General features: G+C 32.7%; 2 long non-coding RNA genes across 3 annotated transcripts in view; one reads left to right on the top strand and one right to left on the bottom strand.

Moving 5' to 3' along the window:
* The window catches only part of LOC130048191 (uncharacterized), a 34,622-nt gene extending 14,934 nt beyond the window's left edge, over positions 1 to 19,688 (top strand). The window contains exons 2-4 of the long non-coding RNA XR_008797030.1: positions 13,010 to 13,039; positions 13,304 to 16,073; positions 18,850 to 19,688. This is a non-coding gene — a long non-coding RNA (uncharacterized LOC130048191). The remainder of the gene's footprint in view (positions 1 to 13,009; positions 13,040 to 13,303; positions 16,074 to 18,849) is intronic.
* LOC125655891 (uncharacterized) overlaps positions 5,600 to 20,103 on the bottom strand; it is a 23,019-nt gene continuing 8,515 nt past the window's right edge. For both annotated transcript variants that reach the window (XR_007362919.2, XR_007362920.2), the window contains one exon: positions 5,600 to 6,367. This is a non-coding gene — a long non-coding RNA (uncharacterized LOC125655891). The remainder of the gene's footprint in view (positions 6,368 to 20,103) is intronic.

Here is a 20,103-nt window from a genome sequence, read left to right as displayed (position 1 = left end):
ACTTGTTTTAATTGAGAAGAAATGTTTAGATATGTATTTCCGAATACCTATGTTGTCATAAGATTTTGTTAACCCTACACTTGACTACGATGCCGTTATGGAATTCATAGTTTCCCTAAATTTGTTTATGTACTTCTAGTCATTATAATAATTGACATTTTCTGAGGTTAATATGATCTTTAGCTACCTGAGGAGTGCAATAATCACAGATCCCGAAGTGCGATGTGAATATCGGTATTGCATATGGAAGGTAGCAGCATCGTTATGACCGCGAAAATGTCAATAATTGTTTTATAATATGATTAAATAATTTAAAACATTAAAGCTAGTAGGGTCTACCTGCTCGGCCATATTTGTTTGCAGCTAGAATGCATTACCTGATTGAGAATGATTATAGATGCGGTTATCTTGTTATTGTATCATGACTGAATAATTCAAAACATCGAAATCGACTAAATCTACCATCTTTAGATCGGGTTCGATGTTAGTATAATTTAACGATTGTTGCCAATCGCAACTTCTCGAGTTTTTTTCGGCAAGCTCGGAAAAGCCGTTTCGAATCTGTGAAACGTTACTCACATAAAGGGGTTCCTGTGTATTGTCCGTTTTAATACAGTATGTACATTTCAACACGTGTTAATTCAATATGTATCAAAAAGAAGGATTTTAAATATATTGGTATTACCATCTCCCCCACCCCCCACCCCATTTGTTCCGTACAGTTTTCTAACGTTTTTTGTTTTTCGGATAACCAAATAAATAAGGTTCACAATATAAAACAATTTTTACCCCAACTGTCATCAATTTCTACTGAAACAATAAGACCTCTCAATCTTCATTAGAATAATTGCAAAGTTTTTAAAATCACACATCATATTTTACAAACCTTCAACTTCACACATACTCAAATAGCTATTAATGGACAAATTTGTGATGGAGTTGTACAGAGTGACAGACATATGCATGGTACACCCTACCTACGACCTATCTTCATGCAATAGCAAAAATTGTTACATATGAATGTCTTGCACTGAGATTCTTTCAGCCTTACTCCGTGTCTGCGTGTAGACGTATCGTCGCCTAGTCATCGTTTGGTGCCGCCTTATATTATGTCAGATGGTCACATTTGTCGAGCTATTTTCTTTTCGGAACACTCGCTGTGAATCATGCATATTCTTTGTTTAAATTCAGCGACAACAGCGATTTTCTTTCCTTTTATATTGTACGTGTAACAATTAAAATGTAGAAAATCGGGAATAGAAAAGTTATTTTTACTATAGAATTGTGATAATAATAATAATAATTATTATTATTATTATTATTATTATTATTATTATTGCATGTACATGTATCATTGCTAATATCTGTATTAATATGTGGTTTAGTTTCTGTATCATGTAAACATTCTACAAACAATATTCTGTGTCCTGTAAATGCTTTTTCGGTTGAAATTTTAAACGTGCCGCTGATTTCTCTCAGTACAAAGGTGTCTGAGACTATTTGTTTAGACACTTTAAACAATATTCTATTATATAACAGCACATTTCATAAAAGCATGGAACAGCAAACGGTAAGACCCAAAGTATAGTCACTCATTTTTAAACATTATCCATTTAAGTATAAAATAGTTTACGTTATTCTCCATTTAATAGAAAAAGATAATTATGATGTCTATCTATAAAATTTAAGCTCGAATTTTACTTGAAACACATGGACAATGTGGAGAAATGGTATGTTGAAATTGCATTTTCGATGATAAGTTAATAAGTTGGGGATTATATGCAAATTTTGTTAATTTAATCATTTAACATTTTTATATTGTATTCTATGTGTTCTAAAATGAAAGCATAAAATTGTAACCAACTATCTAATATATATATAGCACACAATTTCACCCAACGATCGGCGTCTGTGAAGTAAACTTTGACGACATGCAATGGACATCATTACAGTAGTTAATTCTATGTAAACTATATATGATAATTTTTCGGTAGCACTTTTCACAATAAATACCAAATTTATAAGCGCTTCAATTTCTTTATCCCTCCTTCATGCAGATTTTTCTGAACAAGTCTTCCTTCGTCTCTTTCACGTCCCAACGAAAATGTTTCACTTATATTCAGACGTCATCAGTTGTAGTTGAAATGCCTCAGATTTTGCCTTTGCATGGCGCAAAGGGCCGTACCAACATATAAAGTATATTAGTGGCTAATAAAACTTCCATGATCACTTACCATCTTGTTACATGAATTGGAAGGAAAATCAGAGAGGAAAGTTTTATCATAGTAGTAAGAAGTTTTGTGAAAAAGGCCACTGGAAATGTCGCGGCTAAATTGTGTTTAAATGGGACTCTTCAAAGTGTTTTTAGATTTATTTACATGTAATGCACATGGAATGTAGTTAACTTCTGTCCCGCGACATTTCATTAGAATATCATAGAGTTTGAAGCGAACACTTTCCTTTTTTCAGCACTAAAAGTGATCCAATTTAGTTCAAAACATCCAGGTTACTGATTTCCTAACACCCGGGTTATTTATGTGATCATCACAAAGTTTTTGACAAACTATATATGCAGCATACAGACGAAAACCTCTCTAGGAAAGGAAGGTTGCTTGTTTTCTTGCAACACACTCAGATGTCGCCTTTGTTTTCACTTCTTTCTATATATGTATGTAAATTGAATAGTCTCTATCTTTGTGTATGTATATACATTGAATATAGTATATATATTGTTTAGACATTTGTTGTTTTCTAGGTGTTTTAACACGGGATTCAAGAAAGTGTCTACAAGTAAATGTTCTTATTTTATGATAATCAGGTAACAAGTCATGAAGGATGGACCTTTGTGCTAATTCTTTTTGTTACATTGTGTTACCAATTCACCTCAAGATTTTGAAACGCTGAGGAATATATTACAGAACTCGCTGAAAGGGAGTTTAATCCAGAGGTTCATGTTATGCAGCGAGATTGTCAGTGTGTCCCACCTAAAGTGTCTGCCTTCAATAAAATGAAATAATTATGAATTCGACACGCCATAAACCATATTATGGCATTATGTGTTTGTGCAATTTAATGGCACAGGCATAATTTATATCCACAGATCTCTTCGTATTCACAAGGTTAAATCGGCACTTCGCCATTTTGTCCTTTGAATGACAAACTCGCTCTGGCTATGTTTTTGCCCTCCATATTCAAATAGAGCTATGAATGTTGAATGTGTAAAGATAATAAAATGCAGATTTGTTTCTTGTGTTATAATGACGAAGTTCCCGTAGACGTCAAGTTAATCGCATGATGGACATTCGCCGTACTAATGTCGGCTTAGTTTGCTATTCTTTAATGGAGAAAAATGTTTCAGTGCGCTAGGATTTCCATTTTTGTGTTCAGAAAAAATACATTTGTAATTAATACGAAAATTAACGACTACTTAAGCACCGATGAAATATTGTGGTTTAATGTAGTATATTTCAAACAAGCACTGGAATGTTACAAGCAGGAATCCAGGAATTTTGACGTTTAGCGTGGATGGTTGGATATTTTACCAAGTATGTCGGTGGCCGATCTCTCAGAATGGTACCGGGCCGTAAATAACAAGGTGTCTCTTCTTAATGTCGCGGAGACTAGCCCATTATTGTGTGATCCAACTTCCCAAATTCCTCATCCATTTAGGAAGAAAAAATGGACTAGGTTTGGGGAATATAATCCCTTTTTCTGATTGGTGAAATTCACACCCAGGCGGTCCTGTGTAAAAGCTTATTGTGGTGATGAAGTCTATCCTTTTATGCATGCTATATGTGTTGCATTTTTCACGAATTTCACACAATCTATTTTTCAAGTTATCTTTATTTTCGATCTAGATGCATGTAAGACTTTAAACTGTATTGGTGTTAGATGGAGTGAGACTTAACTGTTATGTAGAATGTGAATTAGAATGGAAGAACATCTCATAATCTATCCATCACATCTAAAAGGCAGTGGTTGTGTAAATAAATGAACAAAAGATAGCTAGATAAACCCAGCCTTTATCAACATCGCAAGCTTTCAGAATCAAGATCATTCAATGCTGATAGAAAATCCACTAAATACTCGAATTACCGTTGTAAGTCTCGCGAGATTCAGAAGATACCCGGTATTTAGTGGCTGAATAAGCCAAGAAATGGCTTTTCAATGACCCATGCATCATAGTCAATTGAAATCTTTGTTTTGATGGACGATAAGTTCAGTCGGCAAATCATCCTGACGACGTGGAATCAACCATTGAATAATCGAATTCTTTATGATGGCTTTACAAAGTATCCACCATTTGTAGCCTTTTCTCATTTGGTTTGTAAACTGATGCTCCGTGACATTTTTTAAATGTGAATGTTTCTTTTCTACAGTAACTAAACACCATGTGGACAAAATGACTTTTTTCACGTATTCCAAGGATATTGTCATTGCATTACAGATTATCTTAATATTTTGTATCATCCGAAGAGAATCCAGTACAACTTAATATCAGACATAGATCAACCGTGTTTAAATTCTTCTCAGATACGATACTACATATTTGAAAACCGCATAATTAGGGTTGAACGTGATAGGATCGTTATATTTAACGACTGAACACTTCCACTAATTCAGTAGATTATCTTGTGTAGATATATTTAACGTTAGCTCATAATTTTCCTATTCAAATATACATACTCAGCTTTAATATATTTCTGGTATTTGTACACCTTTTTTCTACGCTATTCTTCCGTGCAGCCAAATGTTACACTCTAATTTTCTAAAGAAAATCAACTCCTGAAAATCGATACAATTAAGTACCTTTTCGAACTCATGATAATCCTTTATCTCGTAGAATTTGATCTTAAATCAAAGGTGTTTTACTTTATCATATAATTTTCGATTTCAATTTTTTTTTAGTAATATCATTCAGATTTACTTTCATTATTGAATATGATTTATGATATATCATAAATATTTTCGAGGATGTATAGTTTAAAAATTTACATTTGAATTTAAACTATATTTCAAATATTTGATTTAAATGTGTTGTAAATTATACAAAGCACAGAATATAACAATTATTTATAAAATCGTATAACTTTGCGTAATTGATTACATTTGTATACAGAAAGACACAAAAATAACAAACAATTAGCAATGTGTGTATTCAAATGGAACAAATGAGAAAAGAAAACATGTGAAACTGTCAATTCTTTCCGAATGATTTTTTTATTTCATGTTTTTATTATTACTTTTTTCTTAATTTCTTAAATGTTGTATCTCCCAGAGGAATCAAATTTTTCCTTTAGGATTTATACATTTCCTGCAGAATTTATAAATTCCCTGTAGGTAATTCGATAAAATCCCCACAAAAAAAATAAATCCCCTAGGAGATTTCGATGATTTTATACAGAAAAAAAAATCCTACAGAATTTTGTAAAATAAAAATCCTTAAGAAATTTTAAATTTAGCAGGATTTTCTCCCTGTTGGATTCTGTTGTTAAACATAATTATCTCATTTTTTAGGTGAGGGATAGTCATGATTTATATTGTTTTTGGTATTCCCTCAGACGATGGTCTATCAAACGATGACATCTTTTATAGTTTCCTATCAATCAGTAAATGCAAAATTTTATTTCGTCAAAATCATGTGAGAAATTGTATAACATACATGTAGCACTTTTAATCAAGACTGTTAATGGAGAGAGGTATTTTAGTTACGACGCGAATACTGTAAACTTGATGTTGTGTATGTTAGTGAATACAAACACAACAAAACTGTATCAATGAGAATTATATACCGCTAATTCCCACGCGTAATCATCATAATCCTTGGATTATATAGAATACCTCTGAATCTATTTCATTTTCAAAAATGTCCATATCTGTCATCTATAAAGAGAGGACATCTCCGTCCAGTGGTACACCGGTTACACCAGCATCTGCTATAGTCACTGTTCCCACATCTTTGTATTTTGTGAATCACGTGTTGTAAACGGATATTTGTTTTTCTGAATAAGCATACATAACAAGAAGAAAAAAACACACTAAAGAAATCGATTGTGATTTATTTAATTTTTCTGAATAATTCGTTCGTTATCAACTCGAACCTATTACAGATATTTGACACATTTTCTCTCATATAAATATTATTTGTTGATTTAGAACACTTCGTGTAGTGTAAAAATGACACAGTGCATTTTTATCATAGAAGCCTCAACTTTTATAAATTCTGTTTGGAATGTAAATACCATATTTACAGTATATGAGGACTCTTAAACCACGCTTTACTGGATACTGTTACAGTCGATAGCTTTAGCATTCCTTCATCTCGTTGTCCCATCTTGCCAAAATTGTAAGATACATTTCTTCTTGACTGAAAAAAAAAATATTCTATTAAGATATTTCTATTTGTAAACTCTGAGTTTCTTATTCTGTTAACAAACAACAGTTTCCAAACAAATATCACTTGAATCAAGAAAATAATTCCCACATTTAGTGAATTGATGTTTCTAGATATATTTGGAAATGATAGCGATAGTAATTCAACAATTTTCCTTTTTCAGTGTATTTTTATGTACGCTTTGGTGCTATTCTATGACAATCTATTTTGTATATACCGAACATGTAGATATGCTACGTATTTATCAATATTGTATATACATGTACATGTACCTACACGTATATCGAAGATTGTAAACAAAAACAAAAAACAACAACAACAAAAAACAAACAAAAAACATTAAGAAAACCTACAATTAAATCTTGACAACTTGTGGTATTCGGAGAAGCCGAATGTTTGGATGTCAAGCTATTAGTATATTTTTTCTACAAGGAAAGATGACATGATACGGTAGATCTACAGATCGACAATCAGTCTACAAAACAGCGCCATCTATATAAACATATGTAAACCATACACAACGAACTACAAGCCTATATACGTAACATTTCCTAATCAGTGGGCTCTGTCTCCCAACTGTCACTGAGTTTTTACAATGCCAACACATTGTGAGAACGAATCTCTCTCCTCCAGCACCCGTGAGTACAAGTAACAAATAGGAATTTCAGCAGGTGCGCGAAGATAAAAGAGCCCCCGTTTGTTGTACATGTCTCCAAGAATCTTATCATGCCAGTGAGACTGATTCACGAAGAAAATTCTATCTTTTTTATACTGTTTCAATTACTATACAGAGTGGCATTTGTTGACTTATTTTGTCACCATGATACAGAAACCGTTACCAAGGATACCATACATTATCTTGGACAAAGTTCTCTTACATGTATCTAACATATTCATCGTACATTTCATCTTTTTTTTACACTGAAATTTTCATGTACTCAAATTTTCTTTTAACTTTCAGTTCATTTTATATTAAGTGTATCTCTCTTTGATAGCTTTTAAAGAAATATACCCTTCCTTATGGAAGTTAGGAAGAAGTCGTGCATCTAATTCATAACCAAATTAGCACGGAAAATGTGTCATCAATGATACATTGCAATCTTCTTCGTGCTTTCATATATGTCTCTGCAAAATGCTTTGAAATACTAAATGACACAATTTAATGCTGAGCATGAAAATATATAAATTGGTTTAAGATTTTAATTTTTTTAATGTCTTATTCATGGCATTCATTTTATCCTTATGTTTGTCTTTTTTGTTATTTGTGTGAAAATGTTTTCTGCTTCCAAATGGTAGGTCCAATGCAAAGTATGATTTCAAGTTAGAAGCGCCCTATAGAATTGACAACCTCGAATATAACATCATATCCTATGTAATGTCATGACACATTCTTTTATATAGAATAAAGAACAATACCTATCTATAAGACTTACATAAATCACTCATTGTATTATATGTACACGGATTTAATAAAAATTATTATAGAAGATACAGAAAGTTCTTTTGATTTTGATCTTTTGAGTTGATAAAAATTCCATTTTAACGTATACCAATATTTATACACAATTTTCCCTCCGTTTTTCTGTAAAATTCTCCGTTACCTATTTAATTTAGTTCCATTATTATCACGAACTTCCACATTTAGTTCAATCATTCGTACGTACAGAAAATCCAAATATTCATTTAGTATCATATTTTCACTTGATTATTGATACCAGTATCATATTCTGACGTATATACTCAATTCTATATTTATTACCTTTATTTCGAGGAAAGGACATTTAAATCGGTCACCACGGACCAGCTGTCTGATCCAATGTCCGTGTTGTGTAAGCAGCAACAAAAATATAGTACGATTTGTCTTAATTAGTAACTGAAATAAGGACAGATAAATCATATTTAGAGTGCTGCACTTACCAAAACTTACGTTATTGTTAAGTAAAAATAAACTGATCTTTTTTTATTTGTTTGCCTCATCAATGGCATGACAACCTGTTTATAAGTTGTTTACAATATCATTACATGATATATATATATATATATATATATATATATATATATATATATATATATACATATATATATATATATATATAATATTGTATTGAAGAATAATACAATGTATGTTGATATACTGCTACTACATGTAACTTCGAAGTTTCTAACTTTCTCTCCAAATGTTCTGTTTAGCTATATGTTTGTTCTATATTTTGTATGTATGAAAAGGTGAAGATAACGAACAGTGATCAATCTCATAACTCCTATAAGGGATACAAAATTACGAGTTGGGCAAACACGGACCCCTGGACACACCAGAGGTGGGATCAGGTGCTTAGGAGGAAGAAGCATCCCCTGTCGACCGGTCACACCCGCCGTAGGCCCTATATCTTGATTAGATAAACGGAGTAACCCGTAGTCAAATTCAGTGTGTAAAGAACGGCCTAACAATTGATATGAAACACGTCATGTAGCATTGAACCCAATATATTTCTTCATACAATGTATATCATTTATTTCAATACCAATACCAATATAACCTTCCTGTTCCACTTTAGCAGGGGTAGACATGCCTGAGACCTCAGTTTCCTACATCACTATTGCTAATTCAGGAGGAGTCCTCCGTTGTTTACCCCATAACAAATAAGGTTGCTCTTCATGTTGTGAAAATCAGTTGACTTCATATATTATATATTCCTTGTATCTGAATTTCTCAAGACAGGCTGTGAAGTAGAAGACCCAGTAACTTATGAGACTTGTTTCTCACTCTATATAGTTTAATTTGAACCAATCAGGAGGCTAGTTAATACTGTACGTTATATACGCTGTCATTGTAACAAGCCTTCTAATTGGTATTTGTCGAGATATCTACATTTTTCCTGTTTAGAAACAATGCAAAGGTAGAAATATATAGTCCAAAATATTGCACATTAAGTAATCTTCTTAACGATGAATAAAACAAAGCATATCATAATGTGTAATGCTGAAAGTAACATCTTTCCTCGAAAGAAATTCTTATAGTCAAAATAACGAGGATTTGGTACTCAATTTCAATTTCAATTCAATTTATTTCGCTCAAACCATGTTAAACTTGTCTCCCATATTTGATATGTTCGAGTATAATTCTGTACGAAATCATTAGGATTTTAAGGGTAGCGGGGTGGAGTTCTGAGAAATGTAACAAAACAAAACAAGAACAAAAAGCTAAGCTCTCAAGAAAAGAAACTTGACATCTTTTCACACTACAGGCAATTAGTCTAACCAGGAGAGAAAGTATAGGCACTTGAAGACGACGGAGAGATGCGCAAAGATACGTTCTTTATGGACAATTTATTAAAGTTCGCACCTGTCTTCACCACTAAACATGAAATGCCGCTACAAGCGGGGAAGAAATGACCTGCCTCGGGGATTATATCTATGTACAAGTATCACTAGCTGCTCGATTAATCAAAATTTGATAATAAAACTGTATGGAGCTATAAAATTGAATTGTTTACAGATGTTAGAGTAAAGCTGATGAGTTGGTGGCCTTTTGAAGAAACATTAAAAGGCGCTGTCTAAAATTTCTTTTGAAAAAAAGGACATCAGAAAATGTTGAAGAGAAAGGGGTAAATTGGATCAAAACTGTGTTAAAGGACGATAAATATTGTTGATAATATATGCACCAATGCTCATATATACCACAAAACATTTGATAGAGGGGAAATGGTGAAAATGTTAAGCGGACAATAATCGGATACTTAGAGATAATCGTTTTAGATAATCATGGAGATATTATCTTCATCAAAATACAGATCAAAGGGACGGAGAACTAGTCAGACAAAATAGCAAACACATAATTCCGATGTTGAATACGACAGGCTTCTCGCGATTTTGCGAGCTTTCGAATAATTACCGTGTGTAGATCAATCCGGTGTAGCTCTGGTGATGTCTCGTTACACGACAGATAATGCCGAGGAACGCCGACCGACAGACGGCATGGCGCTCGTGGGAAATTGTCGGGATCGCGATTCCGTAAAAAATCATCAACTTGAAGGGTATTTAAAAGTTGATAAGATACTATTCTTTTTTAAACTAAATACATTTTATTTGCTTTTATTGCATGTTCTACATATTGTAGTTATATGTGGTCAAGTATTGCATGTCTGGTTTCTGCGACATGGATTTTTTTTTTAAATCACGGAACACCCTGATATAAAATTCATGCCATTCTGTTGTATCACATTATCTATGAAGATAATCTCATCAGTTACAGAGATAAAAATCAGTGGAAAATTATTTATCGATTTTTTTTAAAACAACCTCTGTATTAATTCGGTCCCCATAAAAAAGAAAGAAAATAGGAAATATACTTGTTCATGATGACTTACTAATTTTGCCAATTAAACTGACTCCCTTTCAGAAGAATATCGCCGAAGTCCGTTGTATATAAACGGAAGGAAGTTGTAAAACATTGCCAAGCGGGAAGTTATACATTTGTCAACGATAATTCACGATATCTCCCGAAAGGTATGACACGTCTGTTTCTTAGAGGTATATCGACAGGGTAACAAGAAACGGAAAGAAAATAGAAAATTGATATGTAATTATGTTCTATGTACAATGACAAAAGACGGAAATATGTAATTCATAATTGATATTTACAACTGAAGGGTATATTTGATTTCAATAAAGCAGCAGTAGTTGGATAGGTCATACGAGTCGGAGAATAGGGGCTATACTAATTATTTCAAAGTTTGTTATTTGACATCCATTCATGGAGTCTAGTTTTTCAATATTTGATATACTTCCTCTCTACAACTGATACAGAATGGTATTTTAAGACCTCGCTTTAGTATCAAAATGTATATTGTCAGTGAGGAAAAGGGTATTCTACAGAGGAGAAAATTGATTTGTAAAATCAAATTTTTTTTTATTTTTTTTTTTTTAGATATTATTTGTTTATCTATTTGCCCACTATTTTGATTGAACTTATTTATTTATTTGGGAAAATAACACTCTTTACTGCATTCATTATTTAGTAAATAAGCATTTTTGGGGAAATATCTCAATATCATAACGCGGACGTTGTATCAGATGAGATCTCGAATAGCGAGATAGCGGAATTTAGTTACACGACAGTCGATGAGTATTCTATAAATGTTGAAACACGAAACCTTGAACAGTACAAAAATCAATAACTGCTTTAAAGGGGGATAGAATATGCTGATTAGATTAATCAAAAGATTTGTTTAATCCCATAGAAGGTTATCTCCTCTCTTGAAGCTAAAACCAAAAAGGAAAAAAAAAATGTATCGAAAAGTATGGTTGTTTTAAAGTTCATGAATATTCATCAGAGAAAAACAACCGGCATAAAACAGTGGATTATAAAGACAAAAATGACAAGAAAACGGAGAAGTGTTGAAACTTCATTGTCCTTTATAGAATATTTCGTTTCTAAATGAAATTTAATCATATTCTAAGATAAATCTTCTTTGGTAGGTAAAAGTATACACCACAATCCCGATTTTCTGATCTTAATTACAGAATTCTTTGTGGCACCGCAAGTACATAAATTCTTGGATTTTAACACATCATTGCAATCTATTCCACGGTGAAGATTTGAACAGCATTAACACTTCGTATACAGTTCGGAAACTCAATAAAACCCTACCCCGAGTCTTGTCTTATCCCTGTTAATGAAACGGAAAAAAATAGTCATTATCCCATTTGTATTTAAAACAAACCCAATGCATCCAAAGACATAAATAATCTTAAATGTTTAAATAATTACAATGTATATCTTTCAAGCGTGGGAATTTCGAAAATCAGATATGGTACATGTATTTTATATGCTAACCATAAACATGGTTTTCATCTATTCCCGGTAAGGATTTGATGAATATCATTAAATTTCAAATAAATTATAGATTCACGAACGACAGTGAAAATACATTATGGCCTGTTACAAAATGAAAGCATGTGAATATTTATATTCACATTAAACGTCGGCTAGATTTATAATTTTGGGGAATGGTATTTATTCCTGAGCGTAAAAGAGAATTATTAAGATTTCATTCATTGTTTGCACACTGAAAGCCTCTAAGCAGTTTCCTGTTTTTGTTGTGTGTATGACCTTACTCATACCCAAAACGTATGGAGATGAATGCATAGATTTTCCTTAAAAATGATACCGATTAATACAAACAAAATGCTAAGTAAAACTGCTTCTCTCCGAGTATTTCTATGCAGTGATTGGAACATACTAAAAACCGAAACCACCACAGGGCAACACTCTTGGTTCCGCATTAATTTTTCATGAGCACAAAAAAGCTTATCTTTGGTAGCAGAAAGTGTGATCAAGGTCGGAGATACTAGCAATGAAGTGATAAGCGAGAAGAAAAATATACGGAATGCACCTAAAAGAAAAAAAAATGTCGCAGATTTTTCTCCGTGATAATGAAATAATGCGCGTGTACGCATATTTCGAGCAATTTTTAAACTGAATTTTAGTCGTCACTGTTCGCCTATATGCATATTTCTGGTTTTATTCTTTTTTATTAACATCTTGATTATTTTATGAAATGATGACTGCAAGTTTTACTAAACAGGAATGTATATATACTTTTTTGCTCATAGTGACATGAAGTCTTGCACGGTCAATGGAATGTGAGTATTTTTTTATTCATTCAATTCATAGATGGATCACAAGATAAACTAGGAAAATATATCAGAAAAAAACCCTGATAAGAAACATTTTAACGGGGCTGATCTTTATCGAGTCAAAACAACCCACAATCACGAATTTTCTCTGTGCTATACCGAACCCTTGGGGAGAAAGTCTCGATTTGTATTTTGGTTGCTAAATTATATGTTTCGGTACAAGATAAAAATTTATCTGCAATTACATAGAAGAGTTCTCGTTCCTTACAGGCATACGGGGGTGCGACAGCGTCATTCGTTTCTTATTTTAAGAGGTGCAACCTTCACACGAACAAAAAAGGGAACCTCGTGCTCGTGTTATCACAAACACAACAATGAATTCCTTTTCGTCGATTGGATTTATTTTCAGCTGTCATTAACGGATCTTGTATGTTCGAATTCACAGTATCACCAGTTCAATAGTTGTAGCTTTCAAAATATATACCATTAAACCACCAATGCTCTTTTGTGTGTGTATGTTTATTTTACGTCAAGTAATTATCGTTTTCTTTTTCTTTTTTTCTTTTGGTCAGCCTTTTACCCATATTCTCTCCTATTTGGTCATAAAAAACTATAAAAAATTAGATAATAGACTATAACCTCCAGGTTTGATATTTATCTATGATGTTGTACCTGTAGAATGTTTCTTCTTTCAGTCACCAAGGCTCGACTAAGAAGTGCCAACTTATGAATTCTGTATAGAAATCTTCTCTAACGGAAATTTAAACCATTCCATCGGGGTGCTCTCAGAAAGTGAAATAAATCACCATATGACGAAATAGAATATTAAACATAAAATCTATAAAGTTGATTAATTTTTAGACCAAGTAATTATTCTTAAAACATTAATACCATTTCATGCAAAGACGTTTGACGCACAATCCTATTAATATTTTCCTTTTTAAAATTAAAAATGTAATTTTGTGACAAACAGTGATTTTCAACGCTGACACAGGCCTGTTTTAATACGACTAACAGAAGAACTGGCAAGATCTTATCAGCATGGACAGCGGGGAAAGGGAGGCAAAGGTTTTGTCTTTAAGCTTGAAAGTCGTCCTTCATCAATTAACTTCAATTTCCTTCCGAATAACAATAGAACAATAATTGATCTTATCTGGCTAAATTCAAGTCAATACGGGGCTTTTATGGTGATGCGCTTAGGACGAGGGGCCCCCAGCACACCAAGGAAAAGCCTCAACGCTGTTTGATCTACGTCATCTAGACCGTGCTGGGTGCGCTTGATTGAACGAAGGCGAGAGTATTCGGGCCGTAAAACGTATTTTCCCATTGGCAACAATGATGACTTTCGCTGGAATGTTGAAATTAATGTTGACAAAACATCATCAAATAGCACACACTAACCCCATCTTGCCTCCAGGACCGTCTTGTCGCAAAGAAAAGCCAAAGAAAATGAAGAGAGAAATATGCTTCTAATTGGTCTCCACTATATCAAAGAAAAAATTCTCTGACACCCGATACCCATATACATAGACCGTGCCTCACTCGGGCGCCCGGGAACCACTTCACAACTATTAGTAGCGACAAGAGACATTTTACATACAAAAGACACATAAAAGAAAACGCACAGACGAACCGAGGGGAGTTTGCTAGAAAAACAAGCTTCGGTATTATAGACTTGTCATTCTACATTTGTCAAATTAGAAACGAGAACTGCAGCGATACCCATACTGTGATAGAAAAGCTGCATGGTTTGGAATAAGTCAATGTAATATCATAATGTGAACTTCAGATCTTACAAGCAAGATCTGGGATGTTTCACGATGGTATCGTGGAGGAGGAATCTGATAAATGAATATTAAACCGTCTGATAAAAAGCAAAAAGTCCCTGCTTCCAGACTTCATAATGGGCCTAACGTCTCCGCTATTGTTTTTGGCGTGGGTTTGGGTTTGTTTTTTGTTTTTTTGCAATTTTTCTCGACGGTTCTCCTGACCAATTCCTGATTAGTTGGTCACTTTGAATCTGATCCAGAATTAAGTAAATGGATCATCAAAGAAAAAATGGCTAGATCCCCTTTTAGACAAGAAAATGAATATATCTGTGGAGGACACAATGGGGGATATCTTTCATATTTATATGTGCATATCGCAATTGGGAGTCTTTTAAAATGTGAACCATTACGTGCACATCCTAGACAAATCCAATTTTATTCTGCATGTACATGATATGGTTATATTGTTTGAATATATAAACATTCTGGAGAGGTGTAAATATGTATCCTCACAATACTTAGCATTACATAGAATATGTTCAAGTAATAAATCCAATACTAGTCTCACGTAATAAATTGAACAATGTTGTAGATACACTCAATATACAAGTAGCACCGCTCTCCTTAACTTCGTTTCACTTTTTGCTTTAACATGTTTCGTGGCAGGTGTCGTTGAAGAGGATTTACGCATGTGTATAGATAAATAGTTTTAAATGAATGTGAATTAGTATTTTTGATATTTTTAGTGTGGTGAGCTTGATAATAAATGTAATTCAAATATTGAATTGAAAAGTTCCAGCATATCATGATTCCTTTAAAGTATTTTGTTTTGGTAAGTTTAAATTATCTTTAAAACATTTTCCCCTCCCACACTTGCCGGCTCTACCATTCCTTATTTTGCATTAGAATTTGTAAATCATTACTTGAATTCAAATGAACCACGACAACAAATCTTATTGTAGAAGTCAGTTATTTTTATTTCAATGTTATATTAGTAAATGCATTAAATTCCCTTATAGAAAAGGGGAGGCATACACTTGATAAGTTTCTGTTTTCAAGGAATAGATGAATTTCATGAAGTATACATAAAATTGCCCTTGTAAATTTTCAGTTAAAAATAAATACCCACTGGTGCCAAATTCTCTAAGCATAAACATACAAAAGAGACGGTTTAACTCTATTATTTATAAATCTTTCTTTAATACAGTTCATTTATGGAAGAAAAGGACATGCGAATTTGGAAAGTTCTTGATTCTTTCGGGGAAAATGAGGTATTTTGATAAGAATTACAAAGACTTTGAACCCTTAAAATGTCGTAATAAGTGTGACGTAATAGTTCTATCGATAAGCTCATTCAAAAATTTATATATTAGATCGCAAGTCCTGTTCAGAACAAAATTTAAAAACTAATTTAATATTTCAATTGAAAATTATTTGATAATGTGGCTATAAGGAAATACTTCGTGACGTCATAATATACAAACTAAAATTATGTAAAAATCACTTTGGATCTTAAATCTTGGTGCCTTTTCTTGATACCTTTTGTGCCGAAAAGTGAAAATCATCAAATTTGAATTATTTTTTTGAAAATCTATATGGCTGGTATAAATTCGATTAAAAAAAAAAACAATTTCTTTACTAATATTTAGCATTCTATGAAAATATCTACTTTGCAACAGATCACCCCCAAATTATTAAGCAAAAACAAACCCCAAGGTTTCCTGAGAAAACGATACTGTGGCACACATACATATACAATGTATTTATACACATACGGTGTACACATACATATATGATGTATGTACACATACATGTACAATGTACTCCTACATATACAATGTACATATACGGTGTGCACATGAAACTGACCAAGGACACATACTGATTTCTTTGCTATGAAATTGCACAGAACCAAAACTACGTTGTAGCCGGCAGTGATGCAGCGTTATCACATTTCTTTGTGGTGAGGTAATTTCTTGCATTTAGTTAATATAATAAGGGATGATTAATACTGGTTTATTTTTTATACTTCAGCCTATAATATGATGTAATATAATGCCAAGTTCCCTGCGGAAAGGGCACAGTTTCGTATCCCCTTTTGGGTCGGCAAAACGTTTGGCTTGACACTGATCCCTAACTGTCACAAAAGCACTTTTTTCCATTACGTAGAGGATTATATTTTCATATAATATATTCACTAAATACCGAAAATACCGAGTTTAATACGATTCGTGCAATATAAAATGTCTCTAATTTCCCTTAATAAGAGTAACTACACGTGTCAAATCGAACACAACTTTATATATGCAAATATTATGTAAATAATCGTGCAATGACTTCAAATTCTCGAAAAAATAAGTCCATTATTTGGTAATTTTACACAGAAACAATTGTACGAAAGATTATAAACGTCCAGTAATACTGAATAAATAGTATTTGATAATGAACTTAGTCTTAACAATCAACGATGAAAAATTACCCGTATGAGTTTTACCCCCTTGAGCGGACAATTTTACGCCAATGATAATGTTTGTATGAACTTGGTTGGTGAAGCCGGGTTGACATATCAGATAAAGGCGGGAAACGATTAAACGTCTTATCATCGCTGTCCTTTGTTAACATTATTTGAAACAAAACATCGAATCGATGTCAAGATATCGTTGCAGGGAATGAGGTTTAATGCTAAACCAGTCCGTCTAATCGTAATGACATCGATAGGTCTCCTGCTTTTTCTCGTTGTCACGTTATGTAAGAGTTAATTTTACGATTTGCTGGAGGTCCCAGGTCTCCTCAAATTGTTGATAGTTTTGTTTATCAGAAATTAAGGTGGTAGATCTGCTATCCAATCCTCTATAGCTATGATATATACAGATGTTATCTGCGTCACCAAGCTACGCATATCCGTTAGTCTATATATGGGGATAATTTGGAATCTCTTGTAAAATAAAGAGATTTTCGCCAGAATAAATCAAGCATTTCCTAACATGTACTCATTCACATTGTGATTACAATTCATAAAACTTAACATGCACTAAAAAAACGATATTGAACGAGAACATGATTATCATGTAACTGAAACATAACATATAAAAAAATCTTTTGTAGCTATTCTTTGGCATTTGAATAATTTGATGTGGGGATATTTTAAGACAGCTCATCGCGTTCTCACCTCTCCACAGCCTAGGGCTAAACCATGATTTGTCGTATAAAGTTAACTTTATCATTTTGAAACGTAAAACAGACACATGTTTTAAGGATGCAACAAGACTCATCTTTGATACAAGATTTCCCAATGTCTAAATAATATTCCATAAATAATAGCCCTTGTCTGAGGAGTATAATGTCTGCACTATCTAATGTTGCATTCCAATATAAAATGCATGACTACTCCACGCCTCCGGGACAACAATACGACAGAGGGGTCAATCGTCAGCCTACATGATACCAGGGGTGATCTATTTGATACGAGCAAATGATAGCTGAGATTCTGTAACACAATACGTCATATTTCACGCGCCTTGTCGTCTGCAAGACATGATATTGCAAACTTTTTCATATAGCTTCTTGTCTTACTCAAAATGTCAGAACCATGCGTGTAAAAATCGTTCCTATTCTTATTTGCTGTAAGTATGAGAATTCCGGCATTGAATTTTAATATTTAATACAGAAGTGGTAAGAGATGAAAATCGTATTTATAATGTGGCGTAAAGCCATGTAACGACCGACACTAAGGATTTGGATTTCCTTTGAAATTTGATAAGATTTTAAAACAGATTATGATTAGGTGTGCACCCCTATGCACATTGGTTTAATTATCCTTTCATTTTATATTGATTTATGTTCAAATTTCATGATGATCATATAAATTAGCAGAGGCTTAAATTGCATGACAAAGTTTACATTCGAAAAATCGAATTGAATACAATACATCTTTATTCTAATGACATCGTATCTTGTTCTGAAAATATTTTATGTTTATTATGTACAACCTGTAAAAAATTATGCTGGAGAGCGAGTTTTGATTCATTGTATATGATACTGAAATAGGGAGGAAACATCTACTAAGAGCATTGTGAAGTGAATCAAACTGTTGTCTTCAAGAATGCTGGTATCAAACGATGATGAACATTACTCACCTGCAACAGGAATGTTTATCATCCATTATAAACTTCCTGAAAGATGATGAAAACGAGGACCAAACCGATGATGAAACGAGGACCAAACCGATGATGAAAACGAGGACCAAAAAGGGTGATAAAAACGAGGACAAGACCGGTGGTCAAAACAAAGACCAAAACAATGATGAAAACGAGGACCAACAAATTGATTTACTTCGATTACAATGATATATTGTGTAAAATATATAAATGTGATGCATGCTTTATTTTCAGTTGAACCATAATTATGATTTCTTAATTGATATTCTTGTGAATGAGAAAGTGAATGTTAGAAAAATATTCTTTGGAATGAAATTTGACACGGTCTAAATAATGAAATACTTGCGGAAACCAAACCACCAAAAGTAATGAACAGCTGAAAAGTATATGGGCATGCTCTGTTTCATTGAAAGAACATAACGATTGAGCTGACGAGATCAACTTCTAATATTTTTAGACATTCGGGTTTGATTTTGGCAAGTGTTTCAAGATTTTTACGATTACAGAATTGATCTTAGATATTCATGATGGCACCTTTTCCAAAGATGTGACAAATGTAACGAACGAAAACTAATCTCTGAATTCTTATTATATATGATGGATGTCATATATCGTCGGTTCATATTTGTATTGGAATTTTATTCACATGAATGAGTTGTATTGAATACACACTGCAACATTTCAGAAATGTGCGATAGCTCTGTATCAATAAAACAATCTTTATAAATTGTTCATCTCACTATCTTTTTATTTATCTTTTTAACCACATTTGAAAAATATACCACTTAATTTTTCTATATATAATTATTACATTTTTAAATGTTGAAAATTACAATATTATACCCCATATATATTTAAAGCATATTGAAAATTATATCTAAAATACGTTGACTATACAAAAAAATAGATAGATAAATAACAATATTTTTTGTTGTTGTTCTTTTACACAAAATTGATTTTTATTTAGAAAATGCCCTAAATGATCTTGTTTTCCCCGCAAGAATTTTGATATTTCTCGTACAAATTATCAAATTTTAATTAAGTTTTATGCATTGAATATGATTGATTTGTTATTCAATTCAGAAGTACGTTTTGCTTTTCAATATTCTGAATTACATTGTTTCTTAAACATGAAAGTCCGAGA

The sequence above is a fragment of the Ostrea edulis genome, chromosome 7, assembly GCF_947568905.1.
Source record: "Ostrea edulis chromosome 7, xbOstEdul1.1, whole genome shotgun sequence".
Lineage (NCBI taxonomy): Eukaryota > Metazoa > Mollusca > Bivalvia > Ostreida > Ostreidae > Ostrea > Ostrea edulis.
This window is presented reverse-complemented; position numbering and strand designations above follow the sequence as displayed.